Here is a 15650-nt window from a genome sequence, read left to right as displayed (position 1 = left end):
GGAAAAAATACTTGTTAGCTTGTCTCATGTTACAAAAGGCACTGATGTCTGTTGACATTAATCATTTTTTTCCACAATTTCTTTTTCATTTAAAAGGGTAAAATGGATGTTTCGACAGAGCTATCAACTTGGATTTTGCTCATAACTGGTCAACGTCCTTCTGAGAGAGTCATTCTGTAGCTAGACCACGACATTGATAAATTTCCTCCTCTAAACAAATCAATAAAACTCTCTCTATCTACTCTAAGCTGCACTGCTCCAGCAGGGCTGGTAATTACATTGTCAAACTACTGTTTCACACTGATTGACTGTAACCCTCTTTCCTTGCTGGCATTTGATAGGCAGCTAGTTTATGCTGCTTCGTGCTGATTGGCAGCTGTTTTAACTAATGCCAAAGGCAACAGTTAAATTCCCCAATCTGTAACAGCCATCCGAACTAGCTCTGTCACTCACAAGGAATTCTGGGAACCTTGGTCATATTAACATATCAAAGTGATTGTCTGGCAAGTTGGCTATGGGCCTTTGTGATCCACTTTAACTCAGGTACTGCTGTGGAATGTTCCAGACTTTCCCTGAAAAACATATTTCAGTGAAGTTTTGAATGCAGCTGAAATGTTTTAACATTGTTTACTTAATGATTTTCTTTTGTGACAGGAAAACAAAAAAAAGTTAGCATGAGTTATTGTTTTCATTACAAAGTCCCAGAGGGCTCATGTCAATTTGACCTAAATTAAAAGCAGCCATTAAAGAGAGAAAAAAAAATCACATTTTCCTCTTGCACAGTTTTAGCAAACATTACAACCCCATTAAGTGTCGATAAACTTGTATCCCTTTAACATTTTAAAGGGACAGGATCAGAAAATGTTTCTGGTTTTCAAGTAAAATGTTTGTAATTCCAAAACAATTGGCTGGATTTTCAATCCCAAACTCAGAGGCCCACCTCAGTTTAAAGGACCACAAATCTTAAGATTTTTGTTCTGTGGAATGTCAGCTCAACCAAGATTCTATTGAATGGTAAAGCAGGCTGGAGTGGACAAATGGCCTACTCATGTTGTTGTTTCTTATGGTCTTATGGACGTGGTACAGGACTGTGTCAGGTCTGCCAATTCTGGAAGCAGATCCTAGGCAACCAGCCATGGCCTAGTGAGCGCCTTTAAAAGGCACACCTCTATTCTCTGAGATGTTTCTCTCAGTACACTGAGACATTTCTCTTTATCCATCAGACTTCACAACGTCTCACCATCACACCATATCCACTCCCCTTGATCATTCATGGGTTCCATGTAGATTCAATGCTAATTTATGTTCTAACCACTCCCATTGTCCCCTCATGACAACTGAATGCTAACTCATGTCCTTTCCAAGTCCATTCACCCAGTAGACCAATTTCCAACATAATACATTGCGAAGTGTGTCACCTATTCAGAACTTGGCTTTGAGAAAACAAACTGGTGTTTCTATGAGTTATAAAAGTGTCAAATAGGCAGATCAATAAAGCATCAATAACAGAGGCCTTCAACTCTTCACATCGTTAATCTTGTTCAAATGAACTTTGAGACATTGACAAAAGAGAGTACATAAAGACCCAGCTATTACAACCCCTTAAAGATGTCAATCAAACAAAATCAACCATTTAATTTCATTTTCGAAACAAAATCCTTGATGAAGCCATGTTTTAATTGGTCTGAGCTTTCAACCCATCATGCACAATGAGGGCAAGTGGAAATCCAGATGGCACTGTCCCATGTCATGTTTAACTGCCACGGGATATTTCAAGTCCAGGAGAGATAGCAGACTTAGCTTAACATCCCACTCAAAATACCCCACCTCCTGCAGTCCAGCATCACTAAATTACCAACTATAAATGACCTGCAAGCAGGGGCAGAGTGGGCAACATAGCACAATTTGCAGATGGTACTGAAATAGAGGGAAAGCAGGCAGTGATGAGGAGATAAATAGTTTACAGATGGATATTGATAGACTTGGAGAACGGGCCAGAATCAGACAGATGAGGTTTAATGTGGATAAGGGAGCGGTTGTCCATTTTGGCTGGACACATAAAAGAGCAAATTGTCATTTAAGTGGGAAGCAGATTCAAAATGTGTCAGTGCAGAGGGATCTGGGTGTACCGGAATCGTTGAAAGTGGAGGGGCAGGTAGAGCATATAATAAGAAAGGCAAATGAAATCTTGGCACTTATTGTAAAAAGACAGAATTATAAAAGTAAAAAAAAGTGTTGTTACAATTACATAAAGCGTTGGTGAGACCACACCTGGAGTAGAGTGGCCAGTTTGGCCTCCTTCCTTGAGGAAGGATGTAGTGGCACAGGACGCAGTTCAGAGGAGGTTCACCAGATTCATCCCTGGAATCAAAGGGCTGGCGTACAAGAAGTGGTTGAATACATTGGGCTTGCACTCGTCTGGAATTCGGAAGAATGGGGGGGGATCCGATTGATGTATATAAAATGATAAAGGGGATTGATAAGGTGGATGTTGAATAGATGTTCCCATCATGGGACAGTCTCAAACAAGGGGTCATAGATACAGATTGAGAAGAGTTAGGTTCAAACTGAGATGAGGGGAAGCTTTTTCACTCAAAGGATTGTGAATCTGTGGCACTTACTAGCCCAGAGTGCAGTGGAGGCAGAATCAATCAACAGATTCAAGGAAAACATAAATCTGTTCCTGATGGAAAGTGGGATAAAGGACTATGGAGATCAACAGGAGCAGAGTTCAGACCAGGATGAGATCAGTCAAGATCATGTTAAATGGCAGAGCGGACTTGAAGGGCTGAATTGCCTACTCCCACTCCTAATTCTTGTGCTCCTATGTTCCTGTGTACTGCATTACTGTTTCAGAATAGATTATATGCATAAGTCCCTGGGATGTGGCTTGAAGCCAACTTTCTGACTTAAGCAGGTATATCACTATTAAATCAAGCCTCATAAATTCAGTGGTGAAAAGTATGGCACAATAAAATGACTGATAGATCGTTTGATTCAATCAGACAGATGCAAATTCATTGCAATTATAAGGAGCTCTCTCTGTGCCAATGAATGTTTCTAGTACAATGACAACTTGTATGTATTTAGTAACCTGATAATAATCTCCTAAGGTACTTCACCAAAGCATCCAAGTCACATTAGATATTAGAGCAGAAGTCTAAAGGCTTGGTGAAGGAAGTAGATTTTAGAGAGTGCCCTAAAGGAAGAAATAGAGACAGAGTTGAAAAGATTTAGGGGACACATTCCTGCACTGAAGCCCTAAATAACTGAAGGCACAGCCACCAGTGGTGGAGTGATTTCAAATCATGGATGTTCGCAAGACCAAGATTAGATGAATGAAGATAACTCTGACAGTTTTAGAACCAAAGGAAGTTGCAGAAGGTGGAAGAGATAAGGTCCTGAAGAGATTTCAAAACGAGGGCAAGAAATTTAAAATTGTGAGACTGCTTGACCTGGAGCCAATGTAGGTCAGGGAGCACAGGGCTGATAGATGAATGGGTCTTAATGCAGAAAGGCCATGGGCGACAATGGTTTTGATAATCTTGCGTTTATGGTGGTTAGAATTTGGGAGGCTGGCCAGAGGTCCATTGCAATAGCCACTTTGGGGGTAACACAGGAAAGAACGAGGGTCTCAGTAGCAGATGAGATGAGGCTGTGGTGAAGTTGACAGATGTTACAGAGGTGTAAATAAGTGGTCTTGGTGATGGCACAAGCATGAATTCAGAGGCTTATCTCAGGACCAAGGTAATGACAGCAAGGTTGTGAACTGTCTGAATTAGTCTCAGCCAGTTGCCAGGGCTAATGAAGGACTTGGTATATAAGGAATAAAATGTAGACTGTTGTCTTCCTAATATTTAACTGGAGGCAATCTCTGCTCATCCAATACTGAATGTCAGACAGGAAGTCTGATGATTTAACAACAGTGGATAGCATATCTGTACTGTACTTGTGAAAATTCGCATTGATTTTAAATGAGGGCAGCACAAGGATGAGCAAATGAAAGAGGCCAAGGACCCGTGGACACCAGAATTAATTCTGAGAAAGGGTCACGAGACCTGAAACATTAACTCTCATTTCTCTCCACAGATGCTACCAAACCTGCTGAGCTTTTCCAGCAATTGCTGTTTCTGTTTCTGATTTACAGCATCCACAGTTCTTTTGGTTTTTACACCAGAATTATTGATGTGGGAACAGGATGAAAAGCCAATGCAAGTGATTCGCTGGCTACAATCAGACAGATGAGGTGAAACCCTGTGATAATGGTTCTAACTAGTCAATGGAGAGGGATTTTAGAAGGATATTGTGACCAACCATCTCAAAGGCTGAAGCCAATTCAAGAAAGATATGAAGGGAAAATTATAGTTACATAGGATCTCATTTGCATCATTGTTTGGAGCTATTCTGTTCTGTGGTGGGGTGTAAATCTCACTGAGGAGATTAAAGATGGAGATCCAGGAAAGACAGACATGGCTTTTGAAGGCAATGACGGGTTCATGGTCTTTGGAGAACAAAAGGAGGTTGGAAATACAAGTGTAGGTTACCAAGTGAATGGTAAGATTTCAAAGATTGTTTCTTTCTGAGGAGATAATGGTAGATTTAAATGAGAGTGGGACAGGGCCTAAACAGAGAGAAAGATTCACAAATAAAAACAATAATTGACATTTTGTATGGTGTAGACATGTTCTGAGCATGACCTTTGTCTTCCATTTTGATTGCAATACCTATCCTCCTTTCCCCCACCCTAGGTCTTGTTAGTACCTTGTTGGTTTTGCTCGCAACAGACAAGTTCCATTTTCTTCTTTTCACACCAATCACTTACATCTATTTTACATCACATTTGCTCCCTTAACACCATTGGTGCTCTCTTTGTCATTTCCTCTGGGCATCCTCGCATTCTGTTCCACTTTTTCCTCCTCCCCTTCTGTCAAGAACATAAAAGGCACCCTTTTCCTGCTCCTATTAGTTTTAAAGAAGAGCCATAATTTGATTCAAAACTTTAATTCTGTTCCTCTCTGCACAGATGCTGCCAGACCTCTCGAGTTTCAACATTTTCTATTCACATTTCTGATTTTCCGAATTCATTGTAGTTTGGTTTTTTAAATGTATACAATATCAGCTAACATGGGGACAAACAAGGGAAAGGTTTTATGCTCAATCATTTGCTGTGAAAAGGATCGGAGGAACAGCTTGTGGAGTCTGTGAAGGTAATAGGTTAGACAGGAGAAAGACTAAACATGGGCACACATTCAGGAGAAAATTCAGAGAAGGGTTAGCTGGTGTATTATTAAGGCAGTGAAGGTAGAGGCTGAATGATTAAACAGTCTTGATTTTAGTGACACAGATATCCAACACTTATTATTGACGAGAAGAGACGGGGAATTAAAAATTTAAGAAAATGACTTGCGTAGGAAAGTAAAATACTAGAATTGCCTCAAAAAACTAGGGATTACCCACTCCTGTAAATCTCAGCATCTATGGAACACCACTTTGTCTTCCCTATAGCTTTCTTTTCCTGTGTACAACATTGATTTGTAACCAGATTGTCAGCTGATCCCAATTACAATATTTAACCAATCTTTGTTTGTTCTCCGTTGCTTCCTGGTCAGGTTCATTTCATTATGGTGTTTCCGATCCACCTGCAAGTTACGAATGAGTGAAAGTAGGCTCATGTAAACAGCTCTTTCAAATGTCCCCTGGTTTCCTGTCCAGTTCACCTGATATGACAGTGATTTGATAACATTTGACAAGTCTATTGCTAGGGAGGGACATCTGTGTGCATACTATATACTATACTACTATTCAGGCAGGAGACCCAGCACTGAATTTACTTTTCAATGTTACCCATGAAATAAAAATGACATTAGACATCAAAACTGAAGGGAAGTTCTATTTTGCTAACCTAGTGCATACAGCATAAAACAGCAAAACTGGGATATATTCTACAAGCTCTGCCAGGGCTCTAAAATTTTAAAACTCTTTAATGCATCACTTCTAGACATTTCTTGAAGTTATGTGTGTGTATAATACATATCCCAGTTGGCCCTCAGAGGTTAGGGGATTACATGCATAGAAAGCTGTCTCATTCAGGTTAGCAAATAAACACAAGATATAAATTTACACTTGGAGGTTGCCTATTGAGACAGTGAAGTCTGGATCTTCCGATATTGACAAACTTAGGGCCCACAAACGAATAAACTGTCGCAGCAAAATAGCCCATTCAAAATTTTGGATGCAGTTATTTGGAAAAATTGTCATAACCCTCAGTGATGAAATCTGAAATTGGCGATCTTTTTTCAAATAAATCTTGCATGTCCAAGCAGTTAAGGATACCACATTGTCCGCAGTTATCAACACCTTGATAATGATAAGAGAAATCAAAGTCAAATGAGGCATTATGCTGCAAATATTCAGCAAATCAGGCTACATTTCTGCAGAGACAATATTGACGTTTGTATTGATGAGCATTAGCAGAAATGTAGCAAGATAAATGTAATAGGTTTTGAACAGATGAAAGGGGGACAGGAGAAACTCAAGGTAGATGTGAAAAGAGATTGGATGGAAAAAGGTGTCAAGCAGTAGGAAAAGTAAAGAAATAAAATGCATATCCAACTGGATTTGAATGGCTGGAAAGCAGCTATTTGAATGCTGAGTGAGTGGAAAAAAGGAAGAGAAAAGACAAACTAGAGGCAGAGGATATTAAACCTGAGGGGCTGAATGTTCTGTTGTGTCATTCTATGACCCGGGCTAATGTTATTACTGGTCAGCTCTCAATTCCAGACAAAAACCTAGTATGATAGTTTGTACTTTGCTTTGTTTGATTGTTAAAAAGTGATCTCTCACTGAAACATAAACATGCACATCTGCATTTTGTTCTAACAAAAAACACAGAAGATTATCAATAAAAGAAATGAAGACAAAATAGAATCATCCAAACTATCTATATAGAATACAAATTCAAAGATTTTTAAGTACAAAATAGATATATCATCCCATGAATTCCAATACACATCTGGATAAAGTAAAAACAACAGCTTTTAGGTAGCACCCAAGGACATTCTGTAAATACGCAAAAACATCACACATACAACTCTCACACCAGAGTTCCCAGCTCTAACACCTCAACAGCTTTAACTCTCTTGTAACTTTAGCTTAAGATTGAAACTGCATAGAGCTTCTTCTTCCCAATGTTATTAGATGCTGGAGCTTAAATATTCGATCCATTAAATAACCTCTTCAAGGTTTTATCCCAATATTTTACTCCAAGGTAATCTAGTTTAGCTTTGTTCTTCTCTTCTCATATTGTGGAGGAGCCAGTGTTGGACTGGAGTGGACAAAGTTAAAAATCACACAACACCAGGTTACAGACTAACAGGTTTATTTGGAAGCGCTAGCTTTCAGAGCACTGCTCCTTCATCAGGTAGCTGTGGACCAGGACCATAAGACACAGAATTTATAGCAAAAAATCACAGTGTCGTGTTTCTGAGAAGATATATCGAAAAAACCTGGATTGTTATTAAGTCTTTCATCGTTTAGTATAGGTTGTAGGTTTCTGTTTATTAATATGTAAATCCCAGAACTTCTTTTAAGTCATGTTCTCAAGATAACTTAAGGTTTTATAAAAAGAAAGTGACATCTCAGCTCAGACCATGTATTAAAGATGTGAGGTTAGAGTCTGTCTGTATCCCAATCTTGAGTCAGACTAGTTCTATTTCCAAAGTGGAATTTACAATATATTAGATGGATTGACTGCCTGCAGATTGTGTGCTTTTTGAGCAAAACAGAATGCATTTGCGAGTATAATTCTGCAAATGCAAATTCACCCCATAGACTTCTATGTGTCTGTATGTGCATGAGTGAGACAGGGAGAGAATGTCTGCATGTAAGTGTGTGCAAGAGAGAGTGTGTTTGCATGTGTGTATGCTTAGTATAGGGTTTGTGTGTGAATGTGAGGAGTATAAGCCTGTGAGAGAGTGTGTGCATGGGTGTGAGTGTGGAGGGTTTATGAGTGTGTGTGTATGAGAGAGCGTGTATGTATGAGAGAGGGTCTGTGAAAGTGTATGAGTATGTAAGAGTGTGTGTATGTGAGAGAGTGTGTAGTGTAATGGGGTCAGCTATAGTATAACAGGAACCCAAGGTCCCATTTGAGGCCATCCTCATGGGTACCGAAATTGGCTATCAGCCTCTGCTCGTCCGCTCTGTGTTGTTACGTATTCTGAAGTCAGCTTTGGAGCATGGTCTTCCGAAGATCCAAGGCTGAACATCCCTGACCACTGGAGTGTTCCCTAACTGGGAGGGAACACCACCCCCTGTGTTTTATAGTCCTGGTCCAGAGCTACCTGAAGAAGGAGCAGCGCTCCGAAAGCAAGTGCTTCCAAATAAAGCTATAGGACTGTAACCTGGAGTTGTGTGATTTTTAACCTTCTCTTCTCAGGAGCACCGGTCTGTACAACCATATCCAAGGACTTTGCAGAACTGCCCAAAACTCAAAGTAAAGCTAAAACAAACTTAACTGAATACTCACACCAGAGTCCATGTCTCTAACACAATGATAGATTTAAGTCATTTGTGATTTTAACTTATGGACTGGCGCTGCAAATAGCTTTTTCATGAAACTATTGGAAACCTGAGATTAAACATACTCTGCTTTCAGTAACATATTATAGTAAAACAATTTCATAATCAAATGGTGGAGTAGACTCAATGGGCTGAATGACCTAATTCTCTCCTTTGTCTTATCTTATGTCACTGAACAAGGAACTAAAAACTGCACAATGTATTTTAAAGTAACAAAAGCCTGCATTTTTGTACCATCTTTAATGTAATAAAACATCCCAAGATGTTTCACAAGAACGTTGTAAACATAGAAACATAAACAAAGTCTATTAACCAGCATTATGCATTGAGGTAGACAAAGGCAACTAGAGCATGTAGGCTTCACGTCCCTGCCAGCAGGAAAAGGATTGTCCAATTAAATCTTGTCTTTGAGCTCACAGTCTAATGGATGTTGTGGTCAGGTGAGCCATGGCCTCCAGGATTGTTACAGAAATAATGGCATTTCTTCATGAGCATGGATAAAATCTCAAAATGTGGAAGCCAAGTTTAAAACTAGCCAAACTCTATAATTTGCAAACTGTTCAGGCAGCCAGGCCTTAGACAGTCATCTTCCTGCTGAAACCAGACAGGCCTGGAACTGCTTGGGCAGAATGAACCATTGCTTACACCTCTCCCAATCTCCAAAGGTGGCTCTATTTTTGCACCTTCTTCAACCAAATATGCAGAGAGTGCCTTCAGCTGAGAGAAGAGCTGCACAGCATTTCCAGCTCCTGGTACCTCGTGGTGAGCATCATCAGACTGACCTGACTCAGAGAGACCACCTTAGTGAGAACAACATACAGACCACAACCAGCCCTAAACAAGAGGAGAAACCAAATCGACAACTAAACATCAAATAACAAGGAACAGTCTGTGCCAGCCTTATTGAATTATATTATCAGGCCTTCCAAACAGTTCGAATACAGCAGTAAAGGAGCTGTGGATAGGATGTAGTGAATTCTTGAAGATGTCTGTCAGAAATAGATATCTAATGTAGACTTGAGACAATTCACTTAGAGAATTAAGACTGTTTACTGAAAAGTCTTGGGAAGATATTGATAGCGTTTGATAGAGTTTAATAAAAGTATATTAGTACAGACCGATAAATATTGTGTTTCTTGAATAAAGTGCCCAATAAAGTTACATTGGACCTTCCTCTAATCGTTGATCCCTTTGTCTATCTCACCACACAATGCACCTGAGTTATAAAGAGTTACTGCAAACTGGTCAACAGTATCTTTTTTAAACATAATGAAGGTTTCAACCTCAACCATCCTTTCAGGCAGCAAGTTCCGGATACTCACCACTTTCTGGGTAAAAGAAAAGCACTCCTTAACTCCCCTCTAGTTCTTTTGCCAATTACTTTAAATCTATGTCCCTTGGTTATTAGTCTCACTGCTTTGATAAATAGGTTCACAAGTCATAGTTTTGGAGTACGGAACTTAAGTATTAGTCTGAGCAATGAACCAGAGAATGACTGTTGCCTAATCTTTTGAGTCGAAACAAGTACAATTTGAGTCCATATTCATTCCATCTGCAAAATATAGGTCCTGAACATTAATAGACACAGCCGAGAGGTTAAACTCAGGCCCCATCCACCCTCTCAGATAGGTGTAAAGTGCCTATAGCACTACTTTGATTAAAAAGCAGGGGGGATATCACCAATATCCTGGCTAATATATTCTGGCCAGCCAGCACAGGGATGATTGGTGAACAGAATTTTACACAAATCAAGATTTGGCCAGCAGAGTAGGAGGTTGGACTGTTGTGTGTTGGAACTCAGAGGTAATGGGTGAAGATTTTCAAAGCAGAATAGCTGAGGCAAGTCAGAGTTCAATATTACAGATGATGAAATTGGCATTCTTAGTGATGGAGTGGGTATGAGGTCAAACATGACACCAAAATGGTAAACGTTCCAATCCATCAGTTGACAGTTGCCAGGGAGAGGGATAGAGTTGACAGCTAGGGCTGAAGACAGCGGCTTTGACCTGCCTAACATTTAATTGGAGGAAATATTGCTCAATCTGTATTGAATGTGGAACAATAGCTAACGATTAGCAGTGATAGTGAAGCAGAGTTGATTGTCATCCGTGTCAATGTGATAACTAACATCAGGTTTCTGGATGATCCCAAAGAGGGTATATCAGTAAGACAAAAAAAAACAAACTATCAATCGGTACCTTATGTTTTGCATCAGAAATCCAGGAATTTTTATTAAGGAACCAGGAACCGGTGAATTAGAAAACCATGATATAAACAGGCAGAGTCAACATGGTTTTATAAAGGGGAAACGGTATATGATGATTTTAGTAGAATCCTCTGATGATGTAAAAGGCTAGATGGATAAAGGACAATTAGTTGCATCGTGTCTTTAGACTTTCAGAAGCATTCGGTAAGGTGCTCGCTTAAAGTTCTGGCTACATTGCTGAAAATCAAGACTTTAAATAGAATAACTTTAAGTGAATCATAGGTTCCCATAGGAATTAATGCCAAAATCAGAGTTATGTCCTATTGGGTAATTTTTGCCAAAAGAAAGATAATATACAAGTTGAAATGTTGTACGACACATATCGAGCACTGTACATCCCTCAATGAAATAACTTGAAAAATAAAATATATTACCAAATAAAAAATAAATATACTATAATATTTCCTGTATATATTATTAAGAAATGAAAATAATATTCTCCTGGATACCTCAGATTACAACAGGATCTGGACCAGATGGGGCAATGGGCTGAGAAGCGGCAGATGGAATTTAATTCACATAAATGCTAGGTGCTGCATTTTGGGAAAGCAAATCTTAGCAGGAATTATACATTTAATGGTAAGGTCCTCAGGAGTGTTGCTGAACAAAGAGACCTTGGATTGCAGATTCATAGCTCCTTGAAAATGGAGTCAGAAGTAGATAGGATAGTGAAGAAGGTGTTTGGTATGCTTTCCTTTATTGGTCAGAGTATTGAGTACAGGAGTTGGGAGGTCATGTTGCAGCTGTACAGGACATTGGTTAAGCCACTGTTGGAATATTGCGTGTAATTCTGATCTCTTTCCTATTGGAAAGATGTTGTGAAACCTGAAAGGGTTCAGAAAAGATTTACTAGATGTTGCCAGGGTTGGAGGATTTGAGCTATAGGGTGAGGCTAAACAGGCTGGGGCTGTTTTCCCTGCAGCATTAGTGGCTGAGGGGTGACTGTATAGAGGTTTATAAAATCATGAGGGGCATGGACAGGATAAATGGACAAAGTATTTTCTCTGGGGTGGGGGAGTCCAGAATTAGAGGGCATAGGTTTAGGGTGAGAGGGAAAAGATATAAAAGAGACCTAAGGGGCAACCTTTTCACTCAGAGGGTGGTACGTGTATGGAATGAGCTGCCAGAGGAAATGGTGGAGGCTGGTACAATTGCACCATTTAAAAGGCATCTGGATGGGTATATGAATAAGAAGGGTTTGGAGGAATATGAGCTGGATGCTGGCAGGTGGGACTAGATTGGGTTGGGATACCTGGTCAGCACGGACGGGTTGGACCAAAGGGTCTGTTTCCGTGCTGTACATCTCTAGATGAAGGGCTTATGCTCGAAACGTCGAATTCCCTATTCCTGAGATGCTGCCTGGCCTGCTGTGCTTTGACCAGCAACACATTTTCAGCTGTGATCTCCAGCATCTGCAGACCTCATTTTTTACTCGAAGATTTTAACCTACTGCGAATCCTCTTACAAGGATTTCAGTGAGTCTCTCTCTCACTGCACCCCCAGGTCATCTCCTCTGTACATCTCTATGACCAAGTTCCATCAGGTACCAGATGTTAGTCAGTATGTGAAGCTGGGGTGTCCCTGCACCTATCAATTTCTGCCACTAGATGGAGCCATTCAGTATGAATTCAGAAAGACTCTTGAGAAGAGTGAAACAAAGAACCATTTGTATGGTGGAAATCTGTACCAAAAACAGAAACTGCTGGAGAAACTCAGTAGGTCAGGCAGCATCTGTGGAGAGAAAGCAGAGTAAATGTTTCAAGCTCAGTGACTCTCCATCAGAACTGGGGGAGTTATTTCTGAGTTGAAGGGAGTGTTTAGAACAGAAGGTGGGAAGCAAGGCTGAAACTTGGGCAGAAGATGTCAAGAACAGGGTGAAGGCAGCAAGGCCAGTTTGGGGGGTGGGTTGGGAGGGAGGCTGCGATACTGAAGGTGCTTATATGTTACTGCATATCTCAAATCTAAAACACAATCTTTTATAATTTTTTCTCCTCTCACCTTAAAAATATGCTCCCTTGTCTTGAAATCTTCCACCCCAGGGAAAAGACACCTGCCATTTCCTTTATCTACACCCCTCATGATTTTATAAACCTCTATAAGGTCGCCCCTCAATCTCCTACACTCTAGTGAAAGACGTCCCAGCCTATGCAACCTCTCCCCATAATTCAAACTCTCCATTTCTGGCAGCATCCTGGTAAATCTTTTCTGAACCTTTTCCAGTTTAGTATCCTTCCTACAACAGGGCAACCAGAAATGCACATAGTACTCCAGAAGAAGTCTTACCAACGTCCTGTACAACCTCAACATAATGTCCTAACTCCTATACTCAAAGGTCTAAGCAATGAAGTCAACATGGCTGAATGCCATCTTAACCACCCTATCAATATGTGACATAAACTTCAAACAATTATGCACCTAAACCCATATGTCTCTCTGTTAGTCTATTATTAACATTAGTGGGAAACTGGTGATGGGGAAATTGATGAGATTAAAGATGAGTAAACAAGTCTTTTTCCAAGTTGCAGGTATCTAGTGGGGTACCTTAGGGATCATTGCTTGGATCCCAGCTATTCGCAATACATATTAATGATTTAGATGATAGAACCGAATGCAATTTCTCCAGGCTTACAGACGACACAAATTAGGTTGGAGGATGAACTTTGTGAAGGATGCAGAGATGCTTCAGTGTTATATGTATAAGCTGAGTAAGTGGGCAACTGCAAGGCAGATGAAGTAAAATGTGGATAAATGAGAGGATATCCATAATGGATGCAAAAACGGGAAGGCGGATTATTATCGGAATGCAATAGTTTGGGAAAGAGGGAACTGCATCAATCTTGTACGTAAGTTACTGAAAGTGCAGGTGTAGCATATGGTGAAGAACACAAATAGTATGTTGGCTTTCATAGTGAGAGGATTCGAACACAGGAACAGTACGATAGTATAACCTTGCTGCAATTATACAGGACCTTGGTGAGACCACACCTGGAATATTGTGTACATTTTTGGTCTCCTTATTCGGGGAAGGATATTCTGGCTATGAAAGCAGTGTAACAAAGATTTACCAGACTGATTCCTGGGGTGGAAGGGCAGTAAGAGAGACCATGAAGACAGACTGGATTGGTTAGAACTATATTCACTGAAGTTTAGAAGAATAAAGGGAGATGTCATAGAAACCTATAAACCTCTAACAGGACTAGAAATGAAGGGACGATGTTCCTGATGACGGGGAATTCGGAATCAAGGCCACAGTTTAAAGATACATAGTAATCCATTTAGGATTCAGATGTGGAGAAATGTCTTCACCTAGAGAATGATGAGTCTGTGTAATCTTCTGCCACAGAAAGTGGTTGAGGCCAAATAATTGAATGTTTTCAAGAAGGAATTGAAAATAGTTCTTAGGACTAAAGGGATTAAAGAGTGATATGAGAAAATGGGAGTGGGGATAGGGTTAGGGATGTGTCTGTTTCTAAGCTGTATGACTATGACTCTATAATATTGATTTCCTTCAGTTCTCTTCTCACTAGACTCTGCTTTCCCTGTAGAAAATAAGAATCACAAAAGCCATGGAGATGCTCAGTTAAGGTTTCAGTTTCTGGAAAAGTCCAAGGGTGCCTTACATGATGTGCCCAGTGTGATCTGTCTAACTGCAGTCTCACCTGCATGCTTGACAATATTGCTATTGGGAAATGGCTCTGGCCAATATCCTAGAGGATGTCAGGGACCCTTAAAATAACATGGCTGACGCTGTTGCCTCAATCCATAAACCTCGGAATCAGATGCAGTGTAAAGTTCAGCGTTACAGCGAATCCACTTGTCACGTTTACATATAATTCATATATAAGAAAGTCCCAGCACATCAAACATCCACCTCCACTCAGCAACCTCTGCACATCTTTTTCCTCACAGTAAGCCAGCCTATTGCTGAGCCTGAATGACACCATTCCATGTTCCTCATTGACACACATGAAATTCAAGCAGATTTTTCAAGAAATATATGAAAGATGTATCATAAATATTTACAAAACTATAACTTCTTCAGCCACCTTTGGGCCAAATAATTTGGCCTCCACCCTCTTCTATCATTGATTCCATTTAGCTTTCTAGATCTGTGTGTGAGATGTAAGGTGGGATCCTTTGAAAATCTCAGGACTGGGAAGAAAGGTAGTTTCAAACATTTAATTGTGAGGAAGACCAATATTCAGCTTCCTGGCAGCAGAATGAAAGTATACGATTCATTTGCCGATATATCAACAACAGGTTGGACTTCCCAATGGTAAGCACTGGGAATTGCATGTTAATATATTTACACATTAAAAAGCAAGATCATCGATTAAGTACATGCTTCTAATATAGTCATCACCAAATAAGATTCAGATTCATAATTGCTGCAACATGCATGTGGGTGAGCTAAATTTTCTGGTGGATTTCATGAAGTGTAATGGTACTTTCCTGAACTTTAGTCACTCCCTTTATATTTCGAATCTATGTGGTATATGTAATAGACAGTAACATATGGATGTGTGGATAAATCTGTGATATTATTCTAAATGTTTTGTATTCATTCATGGAATATAGGAGGAGCTGGTTGTGCCAGCATTTATTGTCCATCTCTAGTTCCCCTTCAGAAGTTAATAGTAAGCTGCCTTCTTAAAACATTGTCTTCCATTTGATATGGGTAGATTCACCAATGTTGTTAACAATTGAGTTCCAGGATTTTTTTGACCCAGCGACACTGAAAAAATAGCAATGTATTTCAAAGTCAAGTTGGTAATTGGCTTGGAGGATTAATTGCAGGTGGGGGTGT

This window comes from Hemiscyllium ocellatum, chromosome 3 (genome assembly GCF_020745735.1).
Source record: "Hemiscyllium ocellatum isolate sHemOce1 chromosome 3, sHemOce1.pat.X.cur, whole genome shotgun sequence".
Taxonomy (NCBI): domain Eukaryota; kingdom Metazoa; phylum Chordata; class Chondrichthyes; order Orectolobiformes; family Hemiscylliidae; genus Hemiscyllium; species Hemiscyllium ocellatum.
This window is presented reverse-complemented; position numbering follows the sequence as displayed.